General features: G+C 44.7%; 2 protein-coding genes across 3 annotated transcripts in view; one reads left to right on the forward strand and one right to left on the reverse strand.

The window, feature by feature from the left end:
* Positions 1 to 9,805, reverse strand: part of ELMOD2 (ELMO domain containing 2) — a 162,326-nt gene extending 152,521 nt beyond the window's left edge. Inside the window, exon 1 of one of the 2 annotated variants that reach the window (XM_078676868.1) lies at positions 9,667 to 9,805. The gene's annotated coding sequence lies outside the window, so the exon portion shown is untranslated. The remainder of the gene's footprint in view (positions 1 to 9,666) is intronic. The other variant, XM_078676869.1, reaches the window with a different exon arrangement.
* Positions 9,806 to 9,880: 75 nt separating this feature from the next.
* USP38 (ubiquitin specific peptidase 38) overlaps positions 9,881 to 16,571 on the forward strand; it is a 132,124-nt gene continuing 125,433 nt past the window's right edge. Inside the window, exon 1 of the mRNA XM_078676867.1 lies at positions 9,881 to 10,080. The gene's annotated coding sequence lies outside the window, so the exon portion shown is untranslated. The remainder of the gene's footprint in view (positions 10,081 to 16,571) is intronic.

A 16,571-nucleotide genomic window follows, 5' to 3' on the forward strand; every position in this document is an offset into this window, starting at 1 on the left:
AACTGTGGCGAGAGAAAGAGGTAGTACAGTGCCAAGAAGTACAGGAAGAGGTGGCATAAATAGGCAAGATTTCACCCAGCGTCAAAATGACAATAGACGTCAGAATTATTTTGATGGCCAACAATGTGTCCTGCCAAGTGCTGTAAAACGTCTTCTGATGTCCCTCCCTGATGCTTACAACACTTGACAAGAGCAGATACAGTACAGGAGACTTATCATGGACTCAAATGCGTCGACTTTTCGAGACTGATCCACTTCAGAAGATGTTTTACACCACTTGGCAGGACATATTGTTGTGGCCGTTTACTGATCGGTAGGGCACTTAAAACGTATTAGAGGAAGAATACTTGGGATCGTTCAGCGACCATTGAAAGAGTGTGGAAATAATACATCCACCAATAATTCACAAATTATCAATAAAACTACGTTATGCACATTTCTACTCGACTACCCATGACCGCGAATTTAGCCTTGAAGAAGTCATTGAGTGCCGAAAGACATGTCAGCTGTTTTTCCTTGGTCTGAATACACGCTACGATCTACAACTATTTGAACTCTATTGTTTAATTTTTATGAAGAATCATGCAAATATCAAGTTTTTAAACTATTGTTTATAACGATTGTTGAGAGTGCTTTGGTATTACGATCACAGATGATACAAATATCATACTCCTCAAGCCTGGGTACATCTCGAAAGGGAACCAGGACATGCTGAAAAGAGGAAATATACCGAGGTTATCAGCCATCCCAAACCTCGCAGAGTTAATTTCAACTAATCTACTCTCAAAAAAGTTTATCAGCCTCCCGAGATCGAAGCCACCAAGGCTACCTGGCGAACGGCAACAATCACTCAAAAAGTACTAGCTGAGCATTGCATATTTAAAACCTGGGGAATAAACATAGCCCTTCACCAAAACCCAGGATGTCCTTCCCCTCTGCTCAGTCCCAGCCATTGCATCGCAGCAGCTAGCCCGATCAGGTGTACCCAGTCAGTGTTTAGAGGGGCTCTGGGGCAGTCACCACAAAGGAGGCCGGCACCAAGCGACCAACAACAAAGTAGGACCCGAATAGCACCTGGACTATGAAACACGTACTATGACTTCAGGCGGATCTTGAGAACCATAAATGGCCTCCTGGGTACTCAATGACAAAATCAACAGGCAGGCATAGCCATCCCGGACAATAAAACCACCCTCTGCCTCTGCTCATGCAAAGTCAACGGACTGGCAAGCAAAACATCTGATCCAGAGGTCCTGCTCTACCTAGAGTCTTTCGACATAATAATGCTGAAAGAAACATGGCAGGCAGACGCGGGTCACCTGCAGAGTTTTATGTGCTTTGCGACACCAGCATTAAAGGGAGGAAGATTTGGCTACCTATCAGGAGGACTGACAATCTACACATCCACTATTTGCACAACTTCTGCAAAGTTAGTGGATCCTGCATCAAAGGCCACCATCGCAATCATGACCAGCCTCTCCCTCAAAGGATCACAGGACGAAGCAGTAATAGTCAACACCTACATCCGTCCAAAAAGCAAAGTAAAAGACTCTGAACATCTAATCGACCAATTACTAAATTACATAAGTAAGTTGTAAACACCAAACTTTATCCTCTTGGGGATCTGAACCATCACCTACAAGGTACGTCGCTGGAGGAGGTAGTGCGGACACAATCCCTATACTGGAACATACCAGCACAAAGTGGGAACTCCCATGGGAAAATGAACAGCAAAACCAGACACATCTAGAGCACCACAACCTCAGGGCACTTAGCGGAAGATTCCCAGAAGATTCCCCTCCTGTGGACACCTTCTACTCTTCCTCAACTTGCTCAACATTGGATTACACCTTCATCAGCCTCCCACTGTTTAATTGCATACTTGCATTCCGCTTAGGGGACAAGGGTGACAGCGACCATCGACCGCAAGAAATACACCCATTAGCAACCGCACGCCCACTTTACCGCCTGAAAGAGGCCTCCGACTCCATTTACCTGATCAGCTTTAAGAGAATTAAATTTGCTGTAGCAAATGTTGAGACCCTGTCAGCATCAGCAATGGACGTGTTACAAGCACATACAGGAGCATCAAATAGTCACATAATCGATGGGAATGCTTTACTGCTAGTCTGGTAGACCTACATGCCACATCACCGAAAACAAACCCCCCATCAGGACTCCACCAAGGGAAGCAGGATCACGAATGGCCAACGGATACAATTAAAGAAAATTAAAAGAGTGATAAAGAGCACTCTAAGATCTCTTCGATGCAGCCCAGGTAGAACAATCCTCCACACACTTCTCCAACAACAAAGATCCTCACTCAAAAACCTGAAGTGGGAAATTAACAGAGCACGGGAGGACCAGCTTTTGGGCAAAATTACTGCATGACATCAACTGCAATGACAGTGCACGCTTTTTAGGAACGGTAAATAAAATAATGCACCCACACCATGGAGGAATTGCATCTCACATTTCGGAGGAGACCTGGGTAAATTTTTGAAGTGACCACTTCAACCACCAAACTGGGCAAAAAGGTCTAAGGGACCAATTCAACCACCACACAGTGCAAAAAGCAGAAAGCCAGACATCCAGGAAAACGGTAGAGTACTGCACCACAGGAGACCTACTACAGAAGGACGATATCATACCCACGCCGGACATAACAGAAGTACTGAAGTATGAAGAAGCCATGGTTTGAAGTATTCACCGGATAAGGCAAAAAAATAGCAAACGAAAGGAAGGGGCCACGGGACCGAATGGCATTCCACCAGAGCTTTTCAAACACAGGGGGGATGACTGGGTTGGAATCCTTAGCCCTCTCTTCCAAGAAGTTAGTTCCCTCCGCATAACTCCAGCATCATGGAAAGGCTCAACGATCTCTCCAATCCACAAAAACGGAGATAAGTCTCTACCCCAAAACTACCGTTTGGTGGCCTTAAATCGACAATAAGGCAAAATATTGTGCAGGCACTGTGTTAGCGGAACTCACATCTTGGGCAGCGGAGTATGCAGTAATTCCATTTAACCAGACAGGATTTTGCAAAATGCCCGGCACGACAACAAACACCCTGGCCATCTCACTACTTTTAGATGCGGCAAATACCTCTGATCCCCTATTACACCTTTACTTCATCGACTTCAGTGCAGCCTTTGATCATGTCAATCGGGCAAGGATGTGGGGTAAGCTGCCCCGCTGGGAAATTCCCCAACCTCTACTAAACATATTGATACTTCTTCACATGGATACATGGGTACAGGTGAAACTAGGAGCAGGCACACACCTTTCCAGGCGAGTACCAACAACCAAAAGCCTGAAGTAGGGGTGTGTGCTCGCTTCCACCGTATTTAATCTATTATTGGCCGACTTGACGCAGGAACTCAACATTGTTATTGTTATTGTTATAGCGGATTTATATAGCGCCGAATCACCTGCAGGTCTCAGGGCGCTTTTGACCACAAAACATAACAACCGGGATACTGAAAAAAGGGAAGAGGGAGGGGGCAGGACTTAAGCTAAGCTGAGTGCTGTTCTGAAAAGGTTGGTTTTCAGGGCTTTCCTGAAGCGGAGTAGATTACCCTCCTTACGGAGTGCCTCCGGCAGGGCGTTCCAAAGGTTCGGTAGTAGGACTGAGAAAGATCTCCCTCCCATTGTGGCCAGTTTGAAACGTGGGCATACAAGGAGTTGGGCGTCTGAAGACCTGAGGTTTCTTTCCGGTCTATATATCTCAATCCGTTCCATCAGAAACTCCTTGCGCCAAAGCCAGGAGGAAAGACCTTAACCAGTTTCCTGTATGCTGGCGATGTGGTCCTGGTCAGTCACACACAGGTGGGTCTACAACATCCCCTCAACAAAATGCAGGATTATACTACAGAGAATAGCCTGAAGGTCAACTATGGAAAAACATGAACAATGACCATCAATAAAAAAAGAAAAAGACCCTGGACCTGGCACCAGGGCAGCAGAAGAATATAAGTACCTGGGCATCGTCATCGACAAAGAAGGTCTCTTTGCCCAGCAGAAAGAAGTAATCAAAAGTAAAGGGCTGGCGATTGCAGTAACACATAAAATCTCAAATCAAAACTGAGGGGGCCCATTTTAAGTCCCTTTTCAGGATTGCACACACCAGAATTCTTCCAATAATCACCTATGGCAGCAAATCCATGCAAGGCAGAGACACCAAGATACTGGACAGCGCTGTAGTCAAAGCATACAGAATCATGTTCAGCCTCCCAAAACACACCTCACCAGCTCAGACTGGAGTTCTGCCTATTAAGACAATCCTTGGCCAGGAATGGAGCTGACATTATCTGTGGAATAAGATCAAGAATGCCACGTCAAACACATTTAAACAACTATTATGGCATGAATTACTACAGAGTGATACATCACCCGAAAGAAGCTACCTCCAGGAGTGTCCCTGGCAACAACTGGGCTGTCTCATCTCTGAAACTTACACATGGACGATACAGGCCTAAAGAAACTGGAATGGAAAGCAATAAAACAACTTTCACTTGTGGAGGACAAGGCTATTTTCTCAGCTCAAGCCTGGATGACCTTAAATAACTACAGAGCTCTTGCACCTCAGAACTATTTTAACCTAGATTACTCTAGATCGTTTAAAACACAATTCCTGGGGCACCGCCTTACACTACTCCTGTGTGCCTTGAACCTTCCACCTAGGTTGAGGGACTCAGCACACACTTCCTGCCGCTTATGTGGCAATGGGACAGAAGACCTGCTGCACCTTCTAAGTACCGGTAAGGAGCTGCTGGGCCAAAGAGACATCAGTTCCCGGAGCAAAGCAGTGTTTGCCTGTTTCAGGCCTGAAGACTCAAAGCTAAACTGTAGGCTGGTAAAATTTCTCATGCTAGTGGAAAAGAAAATGCCACCGGCCGCGGAACGGAACAGGTACATGGACGCACCGCGACCCCCGCAGATTCTGAGCCGCAAAGCATTGGCATGCTCCGCTCACCGACCCTGCACTAGGTATGAGAACACCAATGACAAGGTGAACATTATTAACAACAGGGCACAAGTCCTAAAAAAAGAAGTGGGGGGACTCTCCAAGTTAGGCGTGGTCACAGGAAGTGACATCACGACAGGAAGTGACATCACAACAGGAAGTGACATCACGACAGGAAGTGACATCACGACAGGAAGTGACATCACGACAGGAAGTGACATCATGCCAGGTGTGAGCAGGACAAATGCAAGGCAGGGAGATCTGTTGAATAGGATGGCTCCCATCTCTCCCTCCGCCTGCACCATCTCTCCATCCGCCTGCACCATCTCTCCCTCCGCCTGCACCATCTCTCCCTCTGCCTGCACAATCTCTCCCTCTGCCTGCACCATCTCCCCCTCTGCCTGCACCATCTCCCCCTCTGCCTGCACCATCTCCCCCTCCCACTCCGCCTGCACCAGCTCTCCCTCTGCATGCACCAGCTCTCCCTCTGCCTGCACCAGCTCTCCCTCTGCCTGCACCAGCTCTCCCTCTGCCTGCACCATTTCCACTCTACCTGCACCATTTCCACTCTGCCTGCACCATCTCTCCCTCTGGCTGCACCATCTCTCCCTCTGTCTGCACCATCTCTCCCTCTGCCTGCACCATCTCCCCTCTGCCTGCAACATCTGCCCTCTGCCTGCTCCGTCTCCCCTCCGCCTGCACCATCTCATCCCCTGCCTGCACCATCTCTCCCTCTGTCTGCACCATCTCTCCCTCTGTCCACACCATCTCCCCTCTGCCTGCACCATCTCCCCTCTGCCTGCACCATCTCCCCTCTGCCTGCACCATCTCCCCTCTGCCTGCAACATCTGCCCTCTGCCTGTTCCGTCTCCCCTCTGCCTGTTCCGTCTCACCCCCTGCCTGCACCATCTCATCCCATGCCTGCACCATCTTTCCCTCTGCCTGCACCATCTCTCCCTCTGCCTGCACCATTTGCACTCTGCCTGCACCATTTCCACTCTGCCTGCACCATCTCTCCCTCTGTCTGCACCATCTCTCCCTCTGCCTGCACCATCTCCCCTCTGCCTGCACCATCTCCCCTCTGCCTGCACCATCTCCCCTCTGCCTGCACCATCTCCCCTCTGCCTGCAACATCTGCCCTCTGCCTACTCCGTCTCCCCTCTGCCTGCACCATCTCACCCCCTGCCTGCACCATCTCACCCCCTGCCTGCACCATCTCATCCCCTGCCTGCACCATCTCATCCCCTGCCTGCACCATCTCATCCCCTTGCACCATCTCTCCCTCTGGCTGCACCGTCTCCCTCTCAGCCTGCATCATCTCCTTCTCTGCTTGCACCATCCACCCCCTCCGCCAGCACCTCCCTCCCCTGCCTGCTGCTCTTTTAACCCTTTCCTCGTCGCCTTCTCCCCCCCCATGGTTTCTCCCACAGTTTTTGGCTCTTCTCAAAGTGACTGAAATAAACTCATGAAATGCGCTTTGAATTTGTGCACGCAAATTTGCGCCTACCCCGCTCCTACCCCGCTTCGATGTGCTGAGTATCGGAGCCTTTTTTTAATACTTTTGTATGATTCAACTGAACATCCATTGTCTAGGGCAGGCGTGGCAAACAGGGTGAGGCCTTTTTTCGTTCCTCCTGCCATCCTGCACACTCTGTGACCTACCTGCGTTTGGCCCATCATAGCGCTGTCCAAAGAAATCAAATGGTCTTTTCAGTGCTTCTCATATTAACATCTGCAGTAATGCAGGACAAGCCTCGCAACATATATACACGGATGATTCAAAAGGTTCCAAAAATTAACTGCAAATGTGACTTTTTACGAAACTCTGAAAGTTCTTACCATTAGAGATTGGGCCAATCTTGACTTTGTGTTCACTGAATGTGGTGTTCCCCAAACGCCCACATGCACTCGGAACATGAACACGACCAAGATCGCATCTCCGAGCAAAAAGAATAGCGAGCAGAAGGTCAAGGGCGGAGCTCATTTTATACTCAAGCCCCTCCTGACAAAGCCGCTGCGCTCGCAGAACTGGGAAAAGGAAGATTCTGGCATCCGTCCATTTCCCTGCACTATAAACAGCATGGGACAATGCGGACGGTGTTACATGAACAGTAAATAAATAGCGAGGAGTTCATTTTGGTGTCAGCCCTCTGCTGATGACACCCGGTGCGGCCCGCACCTCCCGCACCCCCCTTGTGACGCCACTGATCACAACCATCCCCAGAAGAGCTCTCTTGTCCAATGATCTAACCATTCATCCTTCCATCAAACCCCTGATATCCACCATTCCAAATGTACATTGTCATCTATTAATTCTTTTATCCATCATGCAGTCTTTCACCATTCATTCTGTCCTTCCAACTGTGTGCCCATCCATATCCAAACCTTTTCAACTATTTGAAAACCTATCCATCGTCTATCTTTCCATCCATCCTTTCAGTCATCCATCCCTTCATCCATCCATTCACTCACTCATCCATCCAACCGTGTACCATTTCACCCAAGCATCCTTTCACTCATCCATCCACTCTTCCACCCACCCATCCATTCACTCATCCATCCAACCATTTACCCTTTCACCCATCCAGCCTGTAAGACAATAAGAAATGTACATTTGTCAGGTGTCATACCTGATATGTATTGTTAGACAAATTAATTATCATAATGTTATCGATCTAGTGAAGATGGAAGGCTGATACAGCAGCATGAGATTAGGGTACCCAACACTTTTACACTTGTTCACTGAAAAACGATTGCATCATATTATGGTGAATATTGTGTTGAATATACCGAAGTGCACAAACATGTTTAAAAAAGCAGTCACAAAAGAAACATTTCCGGGGTGTCTGTGGATTCTTGTACAGTGGAGTGGTGCATGCTTCCTCACCTTTCCAGTAATTAAGCGGGTGGTTCTTGCCTTTTATGCACAGCCAGTTGCGGGGTGTTCGCCTCTGATTTGAGCAAGCAGGCTGGAGAGAAGGGACTAACATACCTCTTGGGAACTCGACTCACCGATTACCAGCCCTGCAAGAGCCTTCACTGCTCAGATTTTTTTTTTATTTTAGACAAAAATGTGTGAAAAAACTGTCTTAAAATAATCGAACTTTTATTTGAAACACATTACACCCTCCGTTCATTTTCAAATGTTGCACATCGTGTTAGCTTTCAACATATGCCAAAAGAAGAGAGAGAGAGACTCCTGACCCTGTGGCAAGCAGCATACTTCTGGTGAGATTTTTGGGAATGCCCTTGACCAGCTGTTAATGTTGCCGGCGGCGCTACCCGCAGGAAGCGGCTCACCACATGCTGTAACACCCCAAACTGGCCCATTGACATTCTGTATGTGGCAATCAGCCCCATACAAAGTGACAATGGGCGGGGTGGGGCTGCTCTTGCGCTTCTAGCAGCCTGTGATTGCAGGAATGGGGGCGGGCAGGTGGAGAGAGGGCGCTCTGTGCCAATGTTTTGAAGCATGTGCGATGCAACAGAAGGTGGCATTTCTTTCAAGCTCCCCCACATCCTGCTCGGCGCCGCGGCGCCCCTGGCTTCTCATCACGGCGCACCGGGGTGCCGCGGCGCACACTTTGGGAACCACAGCATTAGGGGATGATGGGCTAATAAAGCTGGCAGTGAGGTGCAATATTGGGAGAGTCTGTTTTCGTACATATCCGGCTGAGGCGGGCAGGCAGCAGGCGAGGCCGGGGACGAAGGAAAGTCTGGATCGGGACGGCGTTTTGATTGAGCAGGGTGGACGGCGTCCACCCTGGAAAATAAGTGGGGGGATGCCGTCCACCCGCGTGGTACCCCGACTCGTGCCCTGATTAACAAAATACTATCTATCCAACCATCATGCCAGGGGCATTAATGGTTGGTTTATACAACTTTACTGCACAACACTTTGCACTAAGTTAAAGTCTCAGAATAAGTTACCTAACATTTTATATACAAATGTTATTTCTGTATATCTATAGTTTTAATGCTGTTTGCGTTCTGTGCATGGGTTCTTACCTACCCTGCATTGGAAGGAGTACAAAAGGACAGTGCAAACTTTGATAACAATATACTATCAATCAAAACTATCTGGCCAAGAACATTACTGGCTGGTTAAAACAACTAAAGCACTTTACATGTAGGGAAAGATTAATGACATGTTGAGCATGTTATTTTACTATGTGTATTTATGGTTTAAAAAAGCATCTTGATTGTTATGCACCGGTATTTTTTAACTATACAATAAACTTAAACACACATTTGGCAGTTGAATGTCGCTCACAGGTATAATCAAACCATGGAAATGTCACACTTAAGCAATTTATAACTTGGCAGCTATGATCTGATGCGAAACAACATCATCTAGGCTGATGGAAAATTCGTAAGAACAGAAGAATCAGAGCAAGTTTGTTTTCTTTGCCAGTCTTTAATGGTCATCTTTCGTCTACTTCTCATCGGGATACATGGAGATCAGATTATTATACTCTGCCAGTTAAAAATAAATCTAGGATACACAAACCAAGAGTAAAATTCTTGAATATCTTCGAGGCAAAAAAAAAATCCCACGATGGAATGATCCCTTTATTTCATAATTAAGTCTCAACATCACCTGCCATTTCAAACATACCGACTATAAAACACGATGTTTTGAACGCTATCCTACCTTTATGGTTAATAACTGTGCAGAAAATAAGAATTTTGAACCTACCGGTTGAGTGAAATGCTTAGGGGTAGCCAAGGACGCCAGCACCACAAACAATCTGCGAGCTCAGTTGCTCTCAGCTTCGCCTGCCTGTTATCGGAGCTGAGCGAACCCACTCAATGTCTGCGTGGTTACTGTAAGCATCAGATAGTACCCCCGGCATTGAAAGGGAAAGAGGACTACGGCTTGCTCTTCCCGTTCCGGCGCAGGGCGCCTTCTCGTGACGTCAACGCGCAGAGATCGGCCCTCCCCCGGTGACAGTGCGAGTGCTGCCAGTGGAACATGGCCGGTAGCACGGGAAGCTGGAGGAGGCATGGCCCCCCTCTGCATCGGCAGTGGTGTACGGGCGATTACTGCAACTCAGTCTGAAGCCAGTTGAGGGCTTGCGCCGAGAACGGAGTCTGCACCGGCCCCCTGCCTGTAGGTATCCCGGGTATAGCAACTGATGGAAGGGAACCAAAACTAGAACGTGACAATTCCTGTGCTGGCAAGGTGCATATGAGTTTGTCTGGTTGCGAGGAGGGCTTAGTCTGTGGCGACTCTGGGTTCAGGCTCAAGACTGCGAGTATGATTACCTTGTTTAGAGGCCCATTTAGTTGCTGCCAGTGTTGTTTTTAGGGATGTGCCTCTTATCCATGGTTCTAGTGGAGTCTCTCGCCTTTGCCCCCAGGTTTCCTCCAAGTCATAATGACATCAGAAAGCACCGATTTGTGGGCGTGAGGGGCGAGTGGCGTTGCAGCCCAGAGAGCGCACGCCGCTCTAGGTGGCCCGTGCCTCCCAGGTGGAGGAAAATGTCATTGGTAATCAAGGGTTTTCTTATTTGTGTCGCCTCCATCCTTGCTGATGTTGACAGAGACTCTCTGAATCTCTGCAATGCTGTCTGCTTGCGCTCTGAACATCTTGTACCCCCTCAGCTGTAGACGAACGGGGTTCATGCTAGCGACTATCTGCACGTAAGGGCGCTTTAAGGAAATGACAACAGAAAGCGGCAGTGATGCAGCTCTTTGCATCTGTCATCATGAGTCATTGTTTGTTCACAACAAATGTGAAAGCTGCCGCCATCTCTCTAGTGGGCTCCTTGGGTAAGTGGAAGCTGTGCCTTGTCTTTCATTTACCTTCATCTTACTTTTTTCTTTCTATTTTGAACTCTTCTATCCAAGGCCAGTCAAAGTCGATACAATTATTTTCCAAGTTTACATTTTATATTCTTTTGTGTCCCAGTCGTTTGTCTTTCATTCAAGTTATTATAGCATCGTGTGTTCATTTCTGCTGCGCCGCACATAGTAGATTGCATGTTATGAATTCTATTCTGTAAAGAGAACCTCTTGTCTTCACTTTCTTGATAGAGAGGTGGTAGTTCAGAGGTTCGAACAGATACATTTTAATTTTCTTTGTACAGGCTAGATATTTCGTTTTGGAAACCACTCATGGCTAGATTATAAATGACCAACATTTATATTGTTGTGAGCCTTTGTTAAAAGGGGCATCAAAGGAATTGAAAGAGGAGACTGACAGTCCAGCCCCCCCCACCTCCAAGATGACACAGCACTTTAGTTCTGTCTAAAGATATACCTTCATATTGTATTGTATTTGTATTTATATATCGCTTACTACCCCTGTTGAGGCGTCCAAGCTCTTTTTCGGCACACAACTCTGGATCCAATAAAGGATTAGTGGTAAATTAGTATAGAGAAATTTAAAAGTCATTTGAGTGGTGGATATATTAGTTATTTGGATTGAGAATGATAGTGGAGGAATAGAAGAGGAAAGGATTTAGAAATCTTTTTTTGTTTGTTTGTTTTGTAGCTCATAGCAGCAGGAGGAGGAGGCTTGGGATGATAAAAAGGGAGGTGGAAGAGTCTGAGGGAAGGGTTTAAAAAGACTTGTTTAGGGGATCTGAATGGTAAAGGAGGTATAAAATATTGCAAGGAGGGGTAGAGGAGGGAAGAGTCTAGAAAAGGTAATTTTGAGGAACATAGTAGTGTGTTGTATAGATAGCCAAGAATCAATATAATGTTGGAAAGCTTCTTTAATGGTATAACAAGAAACTGGTCCGTCCTTTCCAGCAGCAGCAATCGTACTGGCAGAAGCAGAACAGAACATAGAACACTCTGGCACAGTTCTAATTCCATTAACTAAATAATTACAAGAAAAGAACACAACACATCCCCTCTCTTTATATAATAAAATACTTATACATTTGATCTAATATTCAAGAAGCAATATAATGTTGGAAAGCTTCTTTAATGGTATAACAAGAAACAGGTCCGTCCTCTCCAGCAGCAGCTACAGTACAGGCTGAAGCAGAACAGAACATAGAACACCCTGGCACAGTTCTAATCCCATTAACTAAATAATTACAAGAAAAGAACACAGCATAGTGGTATGAGGTTTGGGATGAATTAAAGAATGGAGGTATAGGATATATTGAGAGCAGGATAGCGTGATAAATAAGGTAGTGCATTGGAAATGCTGAATTAGATGAAAAGTAATAAATATATAGATCCAGAAGTATATAGAAGTTATGTAGATGGGAGTATATGTAAATTAAAGATGCATTAAATGAACTCCGGATTTCAAGTGTTGTTGTTCTTAAAATTAATTGTATTTGTATACTTTTTTTATAATTCAATAGTGAAGCAATTGTAGATATGGTAAAATATGTACTTATTTATGCAGTCACTTATATACATGTTACAAACATAGAATAATGTAACTATCAGTAATATGTACATTTGTTAAGCAGAACAAATGGATATCCTATATTTTTTTGTAAACATGATTATTCTACACGTTTATACAAAGCAATACACACATATAGGTATTTGTCTATAGTACAAATAAATGCTTGTATACAGAGGAATATGCTGTATATTTCTGTTTGCGTTTGATGGTTATGTGTAGTAGAGCCAACTCTTGAGTAGTTTTATGAAGATAAGGTGGTTATCCGTGGATCTTATGTTGGGGGGTAAAGAGTTCCATAGTTTGGCTGCTTGAACAGAGAAGGATGGCACACCATAGTTTTCTTCTTGTGCATTGGGGTTTTGAGACAAGGTGCTACTCTAGATCGGAGGTTCCTTTGTTGAATGTGTTTGGTGATTTTATTCCTGAGGAAGAGTGGTCCTGTTCCATGTATCGCATTGTGGGTGATACATTGCAGCTTGAATGTGGATCTTTTGGCAACCGGTAATCAATGCAGGACTTTCAAGGGAGGGGATATGTGGTATTGCGGTTTTATATGTAAGAGTAGTCTGGCAGCCGTGTTCTGAATCCGTTGTAGTCTTTTCATGGTCATTAAAGGAGATCTGTGGTAAAGGCTATTGGTGTAATCAAGTTTGGACAGACACAACAAGGGAGATGGTAGCCTGGACATTATGTGAAAATCTCAAATGGGGGACGATTTGTCGCAGAGTTTTTATAGTAACAAAGCTTGGTCTTGCTAGTTTGTCCACTTGGGCATTCATTGATGGCGTGGAGTCCATGGTCATTCGGATGTTTCTTACTTCCTTTGATACTTTAGGCAGTGTTCCCAGATCATCAGGTTTCCAATCGCTACATGTGAGTATTTCCATTTTGAATGTACTCTGTTTGAGATAGTGCCATGTCATCCATTGATCCACGGCTCTGAGACAACTGAAAATTGGCCAGTTTCCAATACCTTTGGGGCTTTCCAGTTGAAGGAGTATTTGCGTGTCATCTGCATAGTTATAGCACGTGAGTTGAAATTGATTGATCAGTGCCGGTAATGATTTCATGTAGATGTTGAAAAGCATGGGTGAAATTATACTGTCTTGAGGGACCCTTCTTATGTGAAGTACGGTTTGGACGAGTAAGGGGGTATGGATGACATTAGTTCTGTTGGGAAGGTGGGATGTGATCCAGTCTAGAGCAGTCTCCTCTATGCCAGTCTTTGTATCAGAGTGTCAAGGTCAACTGTGTCAAGGGCAAGAAGTAGCCCAGCAACTCCACTGCAGTCAACTGTGTTCTTCAGGCCATCCCAGATGGCAAGGAGGGCAGATTCTGTGCCTCTTCCTGGACCGAATCCTGTTTGGAAGTCTGAAAGTATGGCATTATCTTCAATCAATTGTGACATCTGGTTGAATGCTGCTCTTTCTATCAGTTTGCCCGGGAAAGCTCCATTTGTAATTGGTCTGTAGTTGTGAGGGTACAGCAGGTCCAAGTTTGTTTTCTTCAATAGTATTGTTTCTTTAAAACACATAAGATGGCGTGGGCAAACTCGATAAAGCTTACGGCGTGCTTTTTAAAACACACATGCACACATTTATTACTCAATAAGCATGCCATATAAGATAATCTCATTCAGACTTCCTGTGCACCAGCTAACCACTCTATCTCACAAATTTAGTAGTTTGACTCTTTTTTCATGCAGTGACTCAGTTTAAACACTCTCATCATACACACACTTCAAAATGGCAATCCCAGTTGATGAAATTATCACATCATCTTTACTGCGTCACTATATTCTTCATGTGACACACTTAATTGCTTTCACAAACCGGTAGCGCTGTTGAGGATGTTTCAACAGCTGGGAGCTCACAAGTTGCAGATAACATGCAGCTGATGAGATGGCTGCTTCAGCGGTACTTTTTTATTGGCACAAGCTGGGTGTCCACAAATAGTGGTGTGCATTTAATGTCCATTTCTTTTGGCAGCGTTTTTGCATGATATTGTCCTTATTATGCAAGGCCATCTGTGTAGGATAGGTCACGTTGAACAGTTGCAGGCCCATTACGGTTTTCAAAGTTTTGGGTGTCATGTGGTGATTGGTTTGCATACATTTGTATTCTCACATAAATATGGTGACATTTGTTCCTAGCTGTGTCCTTAACTGATGTCTTTTATGAATTCAAGTTTTCAAATGCCTATTTCCTTTCCGTCATGTACTCCAGCTGATGTTTCATAAATCCCTGCAATATGCATAAGATGCTCATTTACAACAATGTATGTAAAAAGAAGATGCTCTTTTAATGATTGTAATTTGCAGAGTTGTATTATGTTTCTTTACTATTACTCACAAGAAGTACATCCAACAAAGATTTGTCACAGTCCTGGTGTGGCCTTCAACTCTCTGAAAAAAGGGACAGCCCACATAATACTCGGCCGATTCGCAGTCCGAGCTCTCCTTTCTATGGTGTCCCGGCGAGACCCTGTAGAAAGGGGAGCTCGGACTGTGAATCGGCTATCTCTTGGCTGAAGAGAGGTATTTGGAAGCTTTTGACCAGATTAGACAACATACTTCATACTAGATTTACATATACGGGGTACCAATCATTGACGGCCAGTTAAACGTTTGTCCTTGTCTGCTTACAATTCACATGGTTATCATGCAGAGTGACTAATTTGATATCTGGTCATGATGAATGCCCCGTTTGGGGTCAATAGAGGGCAGAAACATGTTGACCCTTAGTAGGGGTATATTTTGTTAATCCCTAGACCTCTTATTTTTTAATCCTGCCCAAGGACACCACCCATTAAAGTCATTTATTTTCCTGGAGAAGGTTTTAATATTCTTCACTGACAAGAGATTTTAGTTTGACTTTGCACTCTGCCCCTCACTCACTAAGATGTCTGGTCCCCTATAGATAAAACACCTCCGCTCCGCTTCGAATTTTTTTTTCCGGAGAGTTGGAGTCAACATCTGGGACCCTGTGGTCCAAGTCTGAGGAGGAAAACCCACGATGAAGCATGTCACCTTCGGGTGAGTGAGGGTTCTCATCCTTAAGAAAAGATGTTTCCTATTTTCAACATCACATCTAACTCTCTGTTTGATATTAGTTACAGGATTCCCCCTGTGACAATTCTTTGGTGGACGTACTTTTTGTGACTAATAGTTTAGGTACAGAGTAGTACGTGTCCTGTTTGGGTGGTCTCGCCTTGTGATCTTTTGTGTGGACCATTATATTATGTTTCTTTACCTACTGCACATTTTTGGTTACCTTTGTTGCTGTAATTGATGAATGGTTTAACAAGTGTACACCTTGATGACGGACCACACAATCTGAAATACTTTGGGGATGTGTTCAACAGTCTACACTAGTGAAAATTATACTTAATTAGTGGAATTTTAATATTGGTACACCTCATAATCATGTAAACAATGGAATTTGGTACATAAGAAAAAACATTTCCAAAATAGGACTTTTAACTGATCGTCAAGTATGATGGATTGCTTGTAACACTTTAGTCGCAATGATTAGCTGTTTATCTTTAGGACAATTTGTTGAATAATGAATAGTGGGATAATGGTTCCATACTAATGTCCATGGGTAGAAGCTATTTGTGTATAGCACTCTGGAAATTAGAGTATAATATGTCGAGTTTTAATGTACTTTTTGATTAAATATTTGTCTTTTTTTGCATTTTTACCTTTTAGCTTGTGCACATGCAAAGACGCCTAAAAAAAGTAGATCAATCAAATGCCAGGCTACCAGTCCAATGTCATGTTTTCATTGAATTTATTTTTGCTCTGGATCATTTTTAGGGCTGGGTTGTGACAGCACAGTTGTCAAATAGACCTCCTGCTAACAATATACTTGTTTTACTGCTTTATTTTCATTTTATGCTTATTAACATTGCAGCAATAAGTAAAGTATACAGTGATTACAGGGTAGAGTGGAAAACAGACTTATCGTTGTGTCCAGTAGGCAATAAGCAGTACAAGGTACAATTCATAGTGGCCGGATAAACAAAAATCATTCAGTGAAAAGAAGTCATTATAGTCATACTGTCAAGCAGCAAAAACAATATATTTGACATGGTATATCGTATCAATGAGCAACACTGGACGTAGACCATTCACATCCGTGCATATAATGTTCGTTACTCAAGATGATACAAAATGTCACATCACTCAGAAGGTTATAAATAAAAAGTAAGCGTGGAGAATCACA

The sequence above is a fragment of the Lissotriton helveticus genome, chromosome 2_1, assembly GCF_964261635.1.
Source record: "Lissotriton helveticus chromosome 2_1, aLisHel1.1, whole genome shotgun sequence".
Classification (NCBI taxonomy): domain Eukaryota; kingdom Metazoa; phylum Chordata; class Amphibia; order Caudata; family Salamandridae; genus Lissotriton; species Lissotriton helveticus.